This window comes from Mesocricetus auratus, unplaced genomic scaffold (assembly GCF_017639785.1).
Source record: "Mesocricetus auratus isolate SY011 unplaced genomic scaffold, BCM_Maur_2.0 Super-Scaffold_100007, whole genome shotgun sequence".
Lineage (NCBI taxonomy): Eukaryota > Metazoa > Chordata > Mammalia > Rodentia > Cricetidae > Mesocricetus > Mesocricetus auratus.
In genome coordinates this window covers 3,663,321-3,682,261 of record NW_024429191.1, presented here as the reverse complement: position 1 = coordinate 3,682,261, position 18,941 = coordinate 3,663,321, and the positions used below count along the sequence as shown (strand labels likewise).

The 18,941-nt window shown below is 47.4% G+C and overlaps 1 long non-coding RNA gene across 1 annotated transcript; it reads right to left on the bottom strand.

The window, feature by feature from the left end:
• Window positions 1–806: 806 nt before the first annotated feature.
• On the bottom strand, window positions 807–9,868 carry LOC121141245. Its single transcript, XR_005878104.1, has 3 exons — window positions 9,708–9,868; window positions 1,443–1,522; window positions 807–1,088 (listed from the first exon to the last, which is right to left on the bottom strand). It is a non-coding gene; the product is annotated as an uncharacterized LOC121141245 (long non-coding RNA).
• Between the last annotated feature and the right edge of the window lie 9,073 nt (window positions 9,869–18,941).

The following is an 18,941-nucleotide window of genomic DNA, read 5'->3' as shown; positions in this document are numbered from 1 at the left end:
GGGACAGCAGCTTGTCCTTGTAAACTTGGATTCATAGTTACAAGCTAACAGAGCTATCAGCTGCAAAATGGATCTCCTTAGTCTGCATACCACTCTATGCCATCATCTCCACCCACCATCTTCCATAAGATCTTTCACCTGTCTGTCACCACTGACGGTGTGTGTGTGTGTGTGTGTGTGTGTGTGTGTGTGTGTGTGTGTGTGTGTGTGTGTACACGCAGGGAAGCTCACCTGTGAGTGTACATGTAAAAGCCAACTTTAGATATCTTCCTCCAACACTTTCCACTTCATTTGTTGCAACAGGGTCTCTCGTTGAATCTGAACATTACCATTTGAAGCTAGACTGCCTGCCCAGTAAGTCCCACCTGTCTCTGCTCCCCATCTAGCACTGGGGTTACAGGTGTGTTCCACCATGCTCGGCATTTACATGGGTGTACAAGGGATTCAGAATAGGTCCTGAGCTTACACAACAGCACTTTACACACTGAGCCATATTCCCACCCCCAAATTTTGTTTGCTTCCAAACTCTGTCACACATTTACCATCATTTTCATTTGAAAAATCATCCAAAAGATTCACACCATCAACTTTACAACTGTAAAACTCGACTACATCCCAGAAGGCCTAATGATTTGCTCTCTTTCTCTTTCTTCTTCTTCTTCTTCTTCTTCTTCTTCTTCTTCTTCTTCTTCTTCTTCTTCTTCTTCTTCTTCTTCTTCTTCTCCTTCTCCTTCTCCTTCTCCTTCTCCTTCTCCTCCTCCTCCTCCTTCTCCTTCTCCTCCTCCTCCTCCTCCTCCTCCCTCCTCCTTCCTCTCCCTTTTTTCCTCTCCCTTGACTTCAGACTCCATCCTTCTGTTTGACTCTCACTTGCAGCAGGGAGATGTGGCGCAGCAGCCCAGCAGAAGGAATCTCTCTTGATGGTGCCAACCAGATTCTCAAGAATACAAAGCTCATTGGCCCATTTTTGGTAGAATGCTCATCTTCTCTGGTTACGTGAGTCATCCCTATGGCTCTGAAGACTACTGTGTGCTGGCTGGTCACATTTGGGCCACCTGCAGAGTCCATTTGATTGAGGTGAGAGGCCACAGCTGTGGAAATAGAAAATAAGAACATAGATGCCCAATTAAATTAGACCTTCAGATTCCTAGTGGACATTTTTCACATGAGAATCTCCAAAGCCAGACACCACAGTGCAAGCTTAGGAGACTGGGGCCAGTTTCCAACATAAAGGGAGTTCAAGGCTAGTCGGCGTTATATGAAACCTTATCTCAATACCCCCAAATGGTATATTTGAGATATGCTTTTTAAAATGTGTTGTGTTGTTTGTCTGAAGTACAAATTTAATTAGTTACTCTGCATTTTATATGATGAGCCCAGTAGGCTCCAGTAGGAAAACCAACAAACATATACCAGAACCAACAATGTGAACAGTCACTAGATACCTTCATATCTATCAGGGGCATGTTTCCTAGTGAACTTCCATCGTGCTCCTCATTTGTAGAAGACATCGTTAGAGGTTTCTCTGCAAAGATAATTTTATAGGCTTTGAAAAATGTCATTTCCCCCAAGGATTTTAACATAACCTAGCTAAACTGTGCCCAGTCATTCTGAAAGGAACAATCAGTGGTGTTCTTAATAACGTTAAGGTGTGTGTTGTGTGTGTGTGGGGGGTCATATCAAACACTGTATAGCATCATGACTCAGCCAGTCAGCCACAGAGCCCTGAACAAACTCTCTGACTCCTGACACAGAAACTAAACGCCAGAGCACTGAAGGTGACCTTGTTACCAGGCACCCTGCTAACCAGGGACAGTTCATGCTGGATTCCAGAGGCTGGTACATGACTTAAATCAGCATCCAACAGGCTGTGTAAGGGCGAAGACCTTGCTTCCCTGAGCCCTGGTTTCCTCACCAACCCCAGAAGGACAGCACAGAGAAGAAATGAATTGCTGCTGTGTGACCGCCCTGTGTGGAGCTTCCGACCAGTGCCGTCACAGCCTCAGTCTGTGGGGTGCACCACTCACAGTGGAACAGGGCAGAGTTTTTAAAAAGAAATGGAGGAGGGAGGGTGTCAGGACAGACACGGGTGACAGCTAATCGTGGTTATCAACTTGGTTAGATCTGGAATCTGCTAAGAAACACACTTCTGAGTGGATCTGTCAGGGCACTTTAAGGGATTAGCTGGGGGAGAGGAGTGGCATTGCCCCACCCAGCTGTGAGAGCAGATGTGCAGAGGAATAGAGATCTGGGCAAAGAGCAGTGCCTCCGCTTGCCTGCCTGGCTTGGCTTCCTCCGGTGAGTGCACCTACCCTCCTCCCTTAGCTGCTGCGGCTGCCGCCATTGGCCATTGGCATTCTTTTTTTTTCTTTTTTTCTTTGGTTTTTACGAGACAGGGTTTCTCTGTATTGTTTTGGAGGCTGTCGGTCTGGCCTCGAACTCACAGAGATCCACCTGCCTCTGCCTCCCGAGTGCTGGGATTAAAGGCGTGCGCCACCACCGCCCGGCGCCATTGCCATTCATCATTCTCCACTGATATCAGAACCCAGCTTCAAGGAGTCTCCCAGCCCCTCAGTGCTCAATCTGTTGAGACTTGCAGCTTCGTGGACTGAGCTGCTACTGGGTTCTCAGGCTCTCTGGTGTAGAAAATGGGGTTGTTAATCTACCCAGCCCGTGGCAAGTAAGACAATTTAGTAAGTCTCCTCAGGTGGTATACATTCGTTCTGTCAGTTCTTCCCTCCAGAAAATCCTAACACCCCAGTGAGGTTTCTCTGTCACCAAGCAGCCTGGAGCATCACAGTCTGAGTCAACAGGACTCAGGCTTGGTTCTTCTCTTCCTTGCTGACCAGCATGGGAATTCAGGTAGGTCACTTTTCCTAAAGCCTCAGTTTACCCATCTGTAAAGTTCTGGTTGGCAGCATCCTTCCAGTCACAGGACCCTCTTCATGGCACCTGGCCTCTGTATGAGGACACCAGCCACTGGCTGCCCTGATCCTTGTGACCTCACCCGAGTTGAAAGTGTTGTTTCCAGGGATGTATTCTGGGGTTCTGGAGCCTGTGAATTTGGGGAGAACATTAGTCAATCAAGCACACAGACTGGACCTGATCTGCAGGGACTCAGGCCCCAGGGGTAGCCATCACTAACCCCTTTCTTCCTCTCTGGATCCAAGGAGCTGCTGAGGCAGAAATGGTCACTGCTTGTGTCTTCGTCCTACCCTGTGAGTCTACAGCTTGCTGGCTCCCTCATCCAGAATGAGAAGGCTCCTTTGTGTTTCCTCCTTCTAGAAAGCCTGCCTATTTGTAAGAAGATGAGCACAGGTGTGCATCTCTAGTCACAACTAAACTCTTGCACATGATGGACAAGGCCTCCCTCCGATGGACAAGATCTCCCTGCCCCGTGCTATCTCCTAGCACAACCTTGGAGTGCCTTTCACCTGGTGGGTACCAGTGCACCTGGGCAACGCCAAATCCTGGCTTGTTTCTCCGGCATCACATACCCATTCTTTAAGTTTCCTAGATATATGAAATTCTTTCTCACCTATGGGGCTTTCAACTACTGGCTCCTTAGACTGAAGTGTTCTTGAAACGCCTGGCTCTACTACCAGCCGGTGGAGGCCAACATTCCAGGGATGGTATGATGTGGGGGCTGGGGGGAGCTGGCAACAAGCAGCAAGAGAGCCCCCTCGGGTCCCTGTTCATCTTACAGCCAGGCACGATAGCACATGCCTGTATTCCCATTATTAAAAGGTAGAAACAAGAGGATCAGGAGTTCAAGGTCATCCTCAGCTACATAGCAAGTTGGAGACCTCATGAGGCTCTGCCTTAAACAAAAAATAAAAATAAAAGATGGAGATAAACCGTGGCTGGTCAAGGGCTTGCTTTGCAAGCGTTAAGACTTGAATTCAATCCCCAGAACCAACAGGGAAAACAAAAACCAACGAACAACAAAAAAAATGGAGGTTCATGCTTATAATCCCAGTCCTGGAGAGACAGAGACAAGTGGATCCCCGAGGCTCCATGGCCTATTCTGCCAGATCCAGGTCAGTGTAAGACCTTGTCAATAGAAAAGATAGATAGTGCCTGAGAAAAGACACCCAAGGCAGTCCCCTAGTCACCATACATATGCATATCTGTGCACATGTTCCCACCCACACATGCATCTGCACATATACCACACACACACACACACACACACACACACACACACACACACATATACACCTGCACACACATACAACTCAAAGGCCCCTTGCCTTGGGTTTGTAGGAGGCTCTGACAGGCATTTGGGGGCAGGGTAGACCAGATAGGCATATGCCAGGGAAGTTACTCATTTTGGGTGGTCTGTTTTCTTTATATAAATATAAAGAGAAATTACTAAGATTAATCTGGTCATGCAGGCTTCTCATCTCAGCTGTGCTGGAGGCTAAGCCAAGATTGTGAGTTCAAGGCCAGCCTGGGCAACTTAACAAGAGCCTATCTCAATTTTTTTAGGTGGAAGAAGCTGGGGAGTAAACATTAACCTTGTGAAGAACCCCAGGTCAACTACTAACACTGCAATAATAATAATAATAATAATAATAATAATAATAATGTAAGAGGGAAGGAAAAAAGATGAAAGTTGCTATGAGAAAACCTGTGACTCCTGTGTTTTTACTTTTCAGGAACAGCTGATTCTGCCCTTAGTTCTTAGGAAAATGAGGCATCTTTCCCCAGAGGATAGGCGATGGGGAGCAGCTGCTTTCTTCTGGAGAACAGTGGGGCTGAGGAAGTTTGCTCTGGAGAACAGGGAACAGGAATGCTTTGTGGAACACGGAGGGGATAAGGGTTTGGTTTTTAGTTGATTGGCCAACTAGTTAGCCTGATAGGGATTTCAAGGTCATGGTAGGCTACAGTGGGCTTGAGGCTGGTCTAGTTTGAATGACAGCCTGCCTAGAAAAACATAATCAATCAATCAATCAGAAATTGTTAGCTTGGGTTAATGGCCTCACCAAGGCTTGTTAAGATGGGACTGATGCCCACCCAGTCTCCTGAAGCCCTCCACTTTCAGTCTGTGCAGATAGCATCCTAGAACACGTTTGGTTCCTCGATGCTGAGGTGGGTAGGCAGGGATTCAATGCAAATTCCAGGCCAGGAGGGGTTACATTGTGAGATTCTGTCTCAAAATAAAACAGAACAATAACAAAACAAAACAAGCAAAAGGAAAACCAACCAACCCACCAGAGCTGGGCACGTGGTCCAGCAGCAGAGTGCTTGTTTGGTGTGTTCAAGGTCCTGGATTCCATTCCTACTCAGCCTGATGTATATTCTGTCTTTCCTCATGTGGCTGTCACCTAGCCCCACCCAATGATGTTTAGCCAATGCTTAATGATGAGCTGACTTGATATCTCTCAGTCTGCTTCCTCCAATCTGCAGAGCCACTCTAAATTCGCTCCTTCCCCCTCCATCTCCTCCTCCTCCTCCACTTCCTCTTCCCCTCCCCCTTTCCTCTTCCTCCCTCACATTTCTGGACACCCAGTAGTGACCATAGGTCATCATTTTGATCAATTAAGTTGAAATGGAATCTTCAGGGAAGAACTTCCACGAGGGAGATGGTACACAGTAAAGAGGGGGCTTTTTGTCTCGCTGGAATACAAATGTAATCTCAGGAAGTACGGTGGCCATTCTGCAACCATTAGAATAAACCATCATGCAACTGGCAAAACAGAGAGCATGGCTGAACAGCTACCCCATTCCTGAACTGCACACCCCAAATTCCATTAGAGCATAAAAAACAAGCCTCTTATCTTTGGGGTGTCTGTTACTTACAACTGGTTGCACAGTGAGTTGATCAGACAGGGATAACATTGATCTTATCCAGCTTGTAACATTGACTTTTAGGCATGTCCACAACACACTGTAGGTTTGTTGACTCAGGAAATGGATAAATAAACTCTGCCCCTGCAACAGCCTCTTACTGCAAGTATAGTGCCTATTTTGTGTGGTAAGCCCACGGAAACCAACTGAGGCCTCTAAGAGTTATAGCCGGGATATCTACATGGTTATTAAGATGGCCACACTCTGTGTGCCTGAGGTCATGATGCTCTGCTGGCCAGCTGGACTCCAAAGTCCTGAGACACACGTAGCTATTTCAGCTTGAGCCTTCCTTGCTCCAGAGAAGATACTTTTCATGGCCTGTATGATGAAATCACCTTGGAATAAAAAGGGATCACGAACCTACATCCCATTCTCCCATCACATGCTTGTTGTAATGCCAGGAGACGGAGGCTGGAGCTACTTTCTCTCCATTCCAGAGGCTTTCCCACGGTGGATGGTCCAGAGAAAAGATATTGGCAGGTGGGAGCTCAGAGCCAAGTTGTCTCTCTTGAGTCTCAGTTTCCTCATCTGTAAGAAGAGCTAAGAAAAGTCCTCTTCTAGAAACTCATGCCAGCAACATCTCTCTCCCTCTCTCTCTCTCTCTCTCTCTCTCTCTCTCTCTCTCTCTCTCTCTCTCTCTCTCTCTCTCCCATCTCTGTGTGTGTGTGTGTGTGTGTGTGTGCATGTTCATGCTAGTGTTCATGAGTACAGGATAAAAGTATAGGTGAACATGTGTCATAGCACATGAGAGGAGCGCAGGGGACCACCTCAAACATCAGTCCACCTTGTTTGAGACAGGGTCTCTTGCTCTCCATCATTGCATAGGCCAGACTATCCATCCCTGGAGTTTCTGAGATTATCATCTCTGCCCCCCATCTCTCCATGGTACCACTGGAATTACAGATGATGTTAGTACATCCAGCTTTCCCTGGGTTCTGGGGAATCTGAACTCTGGAGCTTTTGTTTGTGCATCAAGTAGCTTATCTGTTGAGCACATCCCCATCTCCACAGCTGACCAATGTGCTGGAGAGCCACAAGTGGCAGGCACCTCCAGGGAGTCTCCCGTATGAATCCTGAGGCCAGTCTTATGAAAGAAGTACACTAAAACAAGTGCATCACAGAGGAGACTATGCTGGGGTTCAGAGAGGTGGATGAACACCACACAGCTCTCCAGTGAAGGGGCAGAGTGCAAACATGAGTTTGTCTAAACCTAGAGGCACACTTGGAATGTTGAGCTGGCTCCACGCCTTTGTGTTACAGTAACATGAAGCCAGACCAACACGGAAGAGATGCTCAGTCAGCACAGATTAACATGCACTCACTGTCAAGTAGGTTAATATGGGAAATAAATAGGTGTTGGGGAAGTCCTGTGCATTTGTCAATAAATCACTGTCTGGCCAATAGGAAACCTAGATAGGAGGGACTAGGAGTCCAGGAGGACTCTGGGAAGGAGAAACACAGGAGTTCGAGATGTAGACGCCATGGGGTAGGAAGCCCGGAAACTTCTCCGGTAAGAGACATACTTAGATTAACAATTATGGGGTAATTACTTAAGTCAGAGCTAGCCAGTAAGAAACAAACAAGGCCAACAGCTTCATAATTAATATAGCCTCCTGTGTGTTTATTTGGGACTGATACGGCTCTAGAACCAGGCTGGCGGGAAAGCTTCACGCAAGGAAAAAGCTTCTCTTTACAAATAGGGAAGACTGTAAGAACACTAGAGAACCTGCCTCACTTCAGATGTCGCCTCCATCACACATTAGCTGAATGGCGCTAGAAAACTCTTTCACTCTGACCATCATGCTTCTTCTTCCGTAAATGGATATGGACACAGCGGATGTGATGCTTGGGGCTGTAAAGTACAAGCAACTCGAAAGCCCATTACCTGAGTGATGCATAAAGAAACTGTGGCCTGAGCAATGGAACATCCTACAACTAGGAAAACAAATAAAATGCTGACACATGGTGCAGCACCATTATTCCAAGTGCAAGAAGACAACGTCAAAAGACATCATAGGCCTGGAGAGATGACTCAGTGGTTAACAGCAGTTGCTGCTCTTGCACAGGGCCCAGGTTTAGTTCACAACAGCCACATCATGGATCACAACCATGTTTAACTCCAGTTCCAGGGTATCTGATGCCTTCTTATGACCTGCTCAGGTACCAGGCATACATATGGTGCACAGACAGACATGCAGGCAAAACACCCATGCACATAAAATTAGAATAAAGGAATCATGTTTTTTCTAATGTACCAGAAGAGACAGACTCATTAACAGCTGCATAGGGACATAGAGAAGATAAAGAATAACTGTAAGTGGACTTGAAGGTGATCTTGGGAGCACAAATGCTTTTTCAATAGATTATGATCATAAGGATAGTAAGTCATTGAGTCATTTGAATACACATACATTCTGGAGCCGGTGTCTGCTTTATCTGGGCCTGAATGAGGGGATGCTTGGGAATAACTGTATTGTTGAAGATGGGGAGACAACAGAAGTTGAAGTAACAATGACTGTAGTACCCTCTATACAATGAAAATGCCGGGTGGCAGATGTTGGTTTCATGGCTAGAGTACTTGCCTAGCATGCACAAAGCCTGGTTTGCACTTCCCAAATCACAAAATCACAGGTGAGACACACCTGTGATCCCAGCACTCAGGATATGGAGGCAGGAGGACCAAGAGTTCAAGGTCATCCACAACCATAGAATCAGAGGACAATCTGGACTACTTGAGGCCCCATTGAAACAAATAATGAACATTTGCTCAACTATGTTCAGAGCAGCATTACTCACAATAAGCAGATCTTGAAAACAGCTTAGATGCCCCTCAACTGAAGAATGTATAAAGAAAATGTGGTACATTTCCACAATGGTGTACCACTCAGTGGTAAGAAACAATGACATCCTAAAATTTGAAGGGAAATAGGCAGAACTAGAAAAAACATCCTGAGTGAGGTAACCCTGACCCAGAAAGACAAATACAGTATATACTTACTCATAAGTGTATACCAGACATAAAGCAGAAGATACCCAGCCTAAATCTACAACCCCAGGGAAGCTAGAACCCTCTTCCAGAAACAGATGGAAGCAGATGCAGAAATCCACAACTAATCATTGGGTCAAGTTTCTGGAGTACAATTGAAGTGAGGGAGGAGTGATAATATGAACAAAGGATTCAAGACCATGATGGGGAAACCCACAGAATCAGCTGACCTGAGCTAATGAGAGATCACTGACTCTGATCTGACAAGTGGGAAACCTGCATTAACACAGAACTAGACTCCCTTAATATAGGTGACAATGGTGTGACTGGGACAATATATGAGGCCACTGGCAATGGGTCCAAGATCTAAACTCTAATGAGCAAACTGACTTAGTGGAGTCCATTCTATATGGAGAGATGCCTTGCCCAGCCTAGATACAAGGGTATGGGGAGTGGGGAGGTGCCTTGGTCCTGCCTCATCTAGATGATGGGACGCACTTAGTAGACTTTTCCTAGGGGAGCCCTTACCCTCTCCAAGGAACAGATGGGATGTGGACAGGGAGGAGAAGAGGAGGGAGGAGAACCTGGGATTGCAATGTAAAACGCAAATTAATAAAAAATGTTTTAAAAAACAAGCAAATAAAAAAGATTCTGGATTTGATCCCTAGCATTCCATTAAAAAAAGGAATGACAGAAGTGGAGAGGAATAGGGGAAGGGCAAGGAGGAGGGGACACAGAGGAGAGGGAAGTGGGGAAGGACCAAAAAAATGCCTGCTATATGTCAGATACCCTCTGCAGCACTGATTGTAGTCAGTGTAACAGTCCAGGAAGCAGCTATGTCCACTGTTAGGTTGGTAGTGTCCACACTCACCACTGGCCTCAAGAGATTGGCTGCCTTCCATGGGACCTGCTGTCTTCCTTGGCCATGGGTTTCCAGGAAATCAGGGGCCTAGTGGAGCCTCAGTTCCTCCGTCAGTGTGAAGGTGCTCCCTCAGTTCCTCCGCCAGTGTGAAGATGCTCCCAACCTCAGGATTGCAAGACCGTGACCTGGAAAGAATAGTAAAATGCTGACTGAGTTCCAGGCGGCCCGTGGGAGCAGATGGCCAATGATTAACTCTAGTTATAAGCTTGGAGTGTGACCTAACAAGTTCACACAGCTCCTGAAATATGAGCTGACATTCATACCCAGGGCTGGCTCAGAGCTCAAAGCCTTTGCAGGTGCCCAGGTATTAATCTGAGTGATTAGGTCTGACATCGCCTCCTACCCCAGGACCTTGGACAGCAGCCAGCCAGCACCATCTCCTGGAAGCCTTTACAATACTAGAGGAGACCTATGTCTCCACACATCACTAATGCCGGAAGTGCTGCATCAGTACCCAGCACTACCTCCCACCAGCTCCCCAAGGCCCTCTTAGGCCAGAGCAAAGGAGGCATTGACGGAAATTCACTGATCAAGATTCTGCACACTGCAAGGACGGCAGGTGGAGGACCAGAATCAGAACCCAGCTGGTCCCCAGGGACACTGCATGCCTTCCTTCACCAGTCAGGCTCTGCAAGGACAGATGACAAGAAATGAATCTGGCCCTTCCTCCTATGGGAGAGTTATGAGAAGTTGGGGGGAACGACAGAGAAAGATAAGCCAGCATCTCCCTTCCTTGACCTCCAGCTGGGCCGCCCCAGCATCTCCTCTCTGACCTCTGGTTCACTTTATACCAAGCATTCCATCCTCTCTGACCTCTGGTCCAGCCTCACCCAGCACCTCCTTTTGAACTGCAGCTTATCCTCACTCTGAAATTACCTCTGTTACATCTGGTCCATCCCTATATCACCCCGATTCTCTTGCCTCACTCTAACATCCCTATGACCACACTCAGTGCCCTATAGCATCCAATAAATCTCTCCTTCGCAAATGCCTTTATTTAGCCTTCCTTCATAAGTCCTCTTTACCTTATCAGATACTATTCTCACAATTTTCAGAGGTTGAACTATGGACGTCTTTCATGTGTCATGGTTCTGTCCTCCAGGAATCCTAACTGTATATGGACTTACAGTGCCTCACTGTCGGAGATGAAGGACATTCTGAACAGTACAAGGGTTTGGGATGGGATGTGTCTTGATTGGTTCCTGTGTTGGAAGTTTGATCTCCAATGTGGTAAAGTTCAGGTCGTGCACTTTTAAGGGCTTGGATGTCCCAGGTCTCCAAGGGTGTGTCCTCTGAGGAATTGGTGCCTCGGACACTTTTGTTTTTGTGGTGATGGAAAAAATAACCCAGGACCTCATGAAAGCTAGGCAAGTGTTTCAGCATCAAATCATAAACCCAGAATTCTGAGAGGGGTTTTCATACTGGGAGCAAGTCCAGGAATACTCCCCACTCTAGATGCCTATTGGAAATGGGGCTGCTCCCCCACCATGTGCTCCTGCCACCACCCACCATGACACAGTTCAGCCAAGGGCCCTCTCCAGAACCCATCTCCTGCAGGCTCCATACCCTTGAGCCTCCAGATCCACTAGCTCAATAAAGGGCCTTACTCTGTGAAATTAGGCAGCCTCCGGTGAAAGGAGTGACTCGGGTAAAGACATTAAAACAACAGAGACTTCCCAGGCATAGTAGCATGGACCTGTCAATCACAGCTACTTGGGAGGCAAGGCCAAGAACACTGAAAGTTCAAGGGTGGCTTGGACTGCACAGCCAGATCCAATCTCAAAGACAGAGAAGGGGGATTCTAACCGTGTTCATCCAATCTTCATGTAATGGTGACTAGCCTTTGTTGTCAGCTTGACTGGATCAGGGATCAACTAAGAGTCCCACTCTGGACACACTTGTGAGGATTTCTTAGTTAGGACAATTGAAATGGGAAGACCCACCCAAATATGAGTGGAAATTTCCACTAGCAGCCCAAATATAAGGAGACCAAGAGAAAAGGTTTAGCTTTTTGCCTTCGAATCATGCTGGCAAGTTCATCTACTTCCACAGCCCTCCAGGAATCACCCAGGCCTTCAGTACCAGACTACGGCTGCTGAGGCATGCAGCCTCCTGGACTGAGCAATTACTGGGTTCTCAGCCTCGCCAATGTGCAGATGGCATTGTTGGACTACTCAGTTAATATTTCATAAGTCGATCAAATAAACATCCTTGGGAAAATACATTCATTCTGTGGGTTCTGTTCCTCTAGCAAAATCCTAACACTGTGCTAACACAAGGACAGAGGAATCAAAAAACAAGCCATCGAAAGAGGCTTTAAAGAAAGACAAATTGTGCGAGACAAATCAGGCAAGCTGGGCTTCAGGATGCTGAACGCCTCTTTGCATCACTGCCTTCCACAAAGTGTGTCTATGAATGCAAGGCCAGAGAAGGAGCTTAAGCAGTCAGGCAGTGTCCCCAAAGCAACCCAGGCCACATGCAGCTACACACCATGAAGGTCCCAAGAACTAGGCCACTTATCTCCAACACAGCCATGTGAATGTCTGAGGTCCCAGTGAGCCCCGGTCTCCCCACTGGACACAACGGCTGACCACTGGTTCCAATGAGCTAGCCTCTCCCTAATCCACCTCCATGCTTCTCCCAAGGCCTGAACTTGCTATTTTTGTTTTGTTTTGTTATTAGACTATCTTTACAGTACTTCAGGGTCATAGCAGAAGTGAGGGGATGGTACCATACACCCCTGTGCCACCAAGCATAGCCTCCCCCATTATCCACATCTCCTGTCAGAGTGCTTTACTGGTTAAATTGGTAAGCCCGTTGGCCCGTGTCCTTCACTCGGAGCCTGGAGTGTTGTTGAGAAGCACTTTCTCAGAATTTCCTCAGCAGGCAAGGGTAATAAAGCGTCTAGACACAGGCCGGACGAGCCTGCCTCAGGCACCCTCTGCTGAGACTCACTGTCTACACAGAATCCTCCAGAGGAACAGCAGTGGAGACTCCTGGGTCACTGGGCTGTGAACGAGCAGACAGGTGCATCATAAAAACAGTATGCCATCCTTTTAGCTTGGGAGAAAAGGGAAATAAAAGCAGGTGAATGCCATTAACCTGTCAAGAGCATGTCTTCTAATGTCTTCAGGCACCGGGACTTGAGAAATGGAGGATGCTGTTATAGCCAGGGTGCCACCTTCTTCCCCAATCCCTGCACGGTGTACAGATTATCAAGCACTCAGTAATAGGCACTTTCTGCTATGCCCCGGCCGGTTCTTCAGCCATGCTGACTCCATTAACCCTGTGAAGACCGCAGTGTCAGGACCCTCTGTGGGATGGAGTGCATCGTATGTTTGCATGCCTATGAAGGCCGGAGGACAACCTCAGGTGTCACCCTTCAGGGTGAGGACATTTTGGTGATGGGTCTCTCACTGACCTGGGACTCACCAGTTAAATTAGGGGGGCTGGTAAGTGAGCCCCAAGGACCTCCCCATCCCTGCCACCCCAGCACTGGGGTAAGTAACATCATGCCTGGCTTCAAAAAAATTTTGGTGGGGGTGATGGCCTGGAGAGATGGTTCAAAGCTTAAAGCTGAACTGCTCTCGTGGAGGACCCAAGTTTGGTTCCCAGAATCCACATAAGGCTCACAACTAACTTTAACTCCAGGTCCAGGGGATCTGATAGGCTCTCTGGTCTCAACAAGTAGGCACAAGTATATGATGCACATACACACAGGCAGAACACTCTTGCACATACAATAAGAATAAATCTTTAATTTTCCGTTAGTTTATGTGAGTGTGCATGCATGTACGGGCATGCCACAAGAATGTCGATGTCAGACAACAGTTTGCAGTATCAGTTCTCTCCTTCCCAGATGTGGGTCCTTGGGATCAAACTCATGTCATTTCAGCTTGGCATCAGGCACCTTTACTCACTAAGCCATCTTGCAGGCCCACACCTAGATTTTTACATGGGTTCTGAGACTTGAACTCAGATGCTCAAGCTGGTATGGCAAGCACTTTTTCTCACTGCCATCTGTCTAGCTCTGCTCCTGTCTTACAGACAAGGAGACTGAGTCCTAGCCCACTGTAGCCCTTGGAGTTTTGTTGTTGCTCCAACCCACAGGCTGAGTACTATTGAGGTGGATTTTTTTTCCATAAGGGGATTCTGTGCTTCCGATGCCCCCACTCAGCCCTCCTCCACCAGGTGAGTGCTGGGGCTAGCCTGGTCACAGGTGACAGAAAGCATGGTTCCTAACGCCCACTGACTATTATTTGAGTTACTTTTATGTGGCTGTGACAGGTACTTGACACAGCTTGAAAGGGGAAGCAAGGTTTGTCCTGGCTCACGGTTTCAGACCTGCCAGTTCTCTGTGGTGAGGAGGTCACCATGGAGCGGTTTACATCGTAGCACGCAGGAAACAAAGAAACTTGAAGGAGAATCCAGGCAGGAAATGGGCCCCCAGGACATGCCCCTGGTAATCTACTGCCTCTGACCAGCCCCCCCCACCTCTCTCTCCCTCCAAATAATGCCATCATATTGCAAAGATAGTAAGAGACGAGCCCATTAGTTGGGTCAGAGTTCTTTCTGTTCTTTCTTTGTCCCTTTCTTTCTAACAAAAATCAGACATTCGCACGCAATGCCTCGTCTGGTATGTCTGCAGTCTTGCAAGTCTGACTTCCCTCTGTCTCCTACAAATGGGCTTTGGAGGCTAATTTGGAGGTTCCAGCAAGGGGAGCTTCTCATCTACCTGAGACAAAGACTAGCTTCTTCTGTCAAGGAAGGGCAACCTCTTGACAGAGCATACAGGTTGTTGAGGGAGGAAGGGGATGCCTGCCTAGCAGCCAGATCAGCAGATCAGTCCTAGTAATCAGTGGGTGACAAATGTCTCAGCCCGATCAGCCCTGCCTCCAGAGCCCTGTGTTCTAATCCTCTCTGGAAGATTCGTGGACACCATCAGGGGTATACATAAATATGCTAGGTATTTTTTAATCCAGTAAAATTGACCAGTGAGTTTAACAACCATGAGCTTGGGTCATATACCTCTGGTATCCAGTGTTTCCTGGTACCAGGAACTGGGTTAACTATGTTCATGCGTGGTCTAATTAAAAACCACATGCCTTGGGCCACAGGCAATGTTGCTATGAATTCATTCCACAGTATTGCAAGGTGGGTTGAAGAAACTACTATGAGAGCAGTGATTGGCATGTATGATGCATCATGTGTATAATAATTAGTATTGCTTATAAAGCACTTTGTTCTAGGTTATATGTTGGTCCCTGCCCTGGGCAGCAGCATCAGGGGACCGTGAACGACAGGCACAGATTTGTGGATAGCTTCCCAAAGTGGGGTGTTGCTGTGGCTTGAACGTGAACTGCCCTCCAAATGCTCCCATGATTGAGCTCCTGATCCCCAGCCAGTGGCGATCTTTGAAGGCTATGAACCTTTAGAAGATGGAATCTTGCAGGAGGAACTGGGTCACTAGGGGTGGACATGGAGGTTTTATAAACCAGACCCACTTCCTGTTCACTGACTGCTTCCTGGGGGTAGATACAGTGTGACCAACAGGCCCCTACTAGGGATAGAGAACATGTGGTCAACAGTGTGATCAACTGGGTTCCTTACTTGATCATGTGACTGGGATAGATACATGTGGCAAACTGGACCCCACCAGGGATGATCTCTGTCCCCCCAGAACTGTGAGCCCAAACAAGCCCTCTGTGCGGTAGTGTTTTATCATTGAAGAGAGATGGTCATTAAAGCAGACACAGTCACAGAGTAGGCTGGAATTGGAGACCGTTTACTGATGGTGTACCTCAAAGGATGGGGTGACATCTGACCACACCCTGAGACAGCCACTGCCTCTCCACATGTCATGGAATCCATGTGATTACCCCCAAGGAAGAGGTGTCACTTTGAGACCAGAACAGATACCTTCCGTGTGTGGGTTAGTTACTTTTCTCATTGCTGTGACAGCATGCCTGATGAAAGCAACTTGAGAGAAGAGCTTGTTTGTGCTCAGAGTGCACGAGTGTGAGACAGGAAGTCACAGCCACAGCGAGGACACAGAACAAGATTGAATGCTGGTGCTCAGCTCACTTTCTCCTTTGTATCAAAGCAGGACTCCAGCGTATGGGATCATGATGCCCACACTCAGGAATGACCTCCCAGACCCTCCCAGAAGCATGTTTCCATGGTGATTCTAATTCCCATCAAGTTGAGGACCAAGATGGACCATTCACGGTGAGAGTGCGCCTGGGTTCTGACTCGAAAAAGAACAGTGCAAGCTGGAATCCAATGACTTATTCCCACAGTTACCTCCATGGGGGAAAAAAACGGTGTTTTTTTTTTTCATGTCAGTAGCAGCAAATAGAGTTCTTCCGAAAGTCACTTTAATGAGGTATGATTGAAACAAAATTATCACATAAATAACTAGGCTCTGGATTTGAGGGGGAACTCATAAAGATGTCTGGGTGCACACTTTATGAATCTGATACGGCTGTGCTGTGCATAACAATAGCCACTAGCCATTGATGGCTGTCTATCTGCTTACTGGAAGTTTTGAAACAGACTCTGGGTATGTAACCCAGGCTGACCTTGAACCTGTCTCAGTCTCCCAAATACTGGGATTCCATAGTGTCCTGCTGTAATAGTTAATACTGATTGTCAACTTGTCAGGATCTCGAACCATCTAGGAGGCATGCTTCTGAGCATGCCTGGGAAAGATTATCTCAATCAGGTTCATGAAAGGGAGAAATCCCACACTAAGAGAGGGCAGCACCATCCCTGAGATTGGGGACTGGGGACTGGGATGTATATGACGGAGGAAGCCAGCTGAGCATGTTCTCTGCTTCCTGGCTGTGATGCCTTGTGACCAGCTGCCTCAGGCTCCTGCCACCAGGACTTCTGCATCGTAGCAAGCTGTGCCTTTTATCACATTAGTGTACCAAAATAAGCCCTTTCTCCCTCAAGTCGTCTCTTCCCAGCCATGAGAAAAATAACTGAGATGCCACAGTGCCTGCTGCTGTATATTTAACGTAAGTGTAGTTCCACTACAAATAGGATACATTTGGTGAATGCTCAGTCAGTGAATAAATGAATTTCTAGATCTCCATCATACATGGAAAATCTTATCTCAAGAGAAATATGTCCTGCTAGGCCTGATGGCACACCAGGGCTTGTAATCCCAGCAACTAAGGCAGCAGGCAAGTTCAAGACCATCCAGGGGAGTTTAGTGAGGCTTTCTCAAAATAAAATAGAGGGAGAAACAACTCCCATGACACATGCTTACCTAGCATGTGTAGACCCCAGGGCTGACCTCCAGCACACACAGAGAGGATGGCTAGCAGGGGTGGGGGACACAGACAGGCAGGCAGGCAGGCAGGCAGACAGACAGGCAGGCAGGCAGACAGACAGACAGACAGACAGGCAGGCAGGCAGGCAGGCAGGCAGACAGACAGACAGACAGGCAGGCAGGCAGGCAGACAGACAGACAGACAGACAGACAGACAGTCAGAGAATATGCATCTACAAAAGTGTTGATGCCAGCAAACCATGCCTAAGGAAGACTAGCCAGGCCCTGTGAACAGCAGAGGAAGGTCTAAAATAATTCATCACACCCAAAGCCCTAACCACACAAATAAGATATATAGCTTATGCATCAAGGAGTCATCAATTTATCTTCTTAATATGTACTATTAGTTTGTGTATGGGTGTTTTACCTGCATTTACTTCTGCGCACTACATGTGCATTTCCTATGGAGACCAGATGAGGGCGCCTGATCCCCTGAAATTGGAATTACAGGGCGTTGTGAGCTGCCTCGTGGGTCCTGGGAACTGAATCCTGTCCTCTGGAAGAGCAGCAAGTGCTCCTAACTGATAAACCTTCTCTCAGCCTCCGGCCGACTTTTCTTAAATGGCCAGACAGAAAAAATATGAGTGTCTCTGTCCCAATAACTGACATTGACCATCTTAGCAGCACTAAACTGAGGTCTGAGATGTTACCAGCCTCCCAGGGCTTGGTTCCCTGTAGGTGACAGTACTGGGAGATGGTAGAACCTGGTGAAAGGAGAAGTGTGCCCTGCAGAGGTAAAAGATGGTGAACCTCTCTCTCTATCTCTCCCTCCCTTTCCTCTTTCCCTCTCTCCCTCCTTGATGGCCACAATGAAGCAGCTGTACTACCACATACTTTCTACCATGATGTCCTGCTTTCCTGGAGACCCACAGCAATGGGTTTAAATGACACCTCTAAAGCCAGGAGCCAAACCAAGCCTTTTCTCTTCTTACGGTAATTTTTCTCTGGTGTTTGTCACAGCAATGGCTCGTGTGGCGCAGAGCAACTAGAAATGAACAAGCCTGGCCAGGCTCCAAAAACACCTTGAGATGTTCATTCATAGACTCGGCATGGCTCGAGTACTCCACCTCTCCAGCTGTGCCCCGTGACTTCTTCCAGAGCTTCTGCTTGAGAATCCCAGGGGAGGGAAGGAAAACACACGGATTGAGCAAATACTCTTTGGTGTCTAAAGGTCCCTGCTTCAATCCCAGGCTTCCATGGCAAAATGTTAGGTACTGGACTGGGTGGGGATGGGCTTTGGGATGGATAGCATGTTTGAAAGAGATACAGAGATGGATTCAGATATATATATATATATTTTTTAAATCTTTAATGGCACCAGCCAACAGCTAGACAAAAACAAACAAACAAACAAAAAACCTCTTGATCTTGAAAGAGCCTAGTGGGACCTGGGCTCCAAGTTATATACATGATCTATGCTCTAATGACTTGGGCACCTCTTAAAAGTTGGGGTGACACCCAGTAGGGGAATAGAGAGATTCATGTGTGACTACAACTCATGGAGCCTCAGACCCTGGGCAGGCAACCTGCCCCTGGAACTGCAAAGATAGTGCTTGGGTTCCACTGCAGTGCTTAGAGTCTGAAGGACTGGGGTACTCTAACAGATCATAAATTCAGGCTACTTCGGGCTATGTTCTTTGCTTAGTTCCAAAAGAGCCCCCGACAGGTGGGTGCTGTTTGTCTGCTTTATGGGTGAGGAACCAGAGGCTCTGAGACATTAGTAACTTGCCCAAGCCATATACTTTTAGGAAAGAATCCCAGACTACCAAAACCCAGGACTTTGTGCTTCCCACCATGCGGTCTCCTTTGGTGTGCCAGAAGCCCCTCCCTGGTGTCTCAGCTCC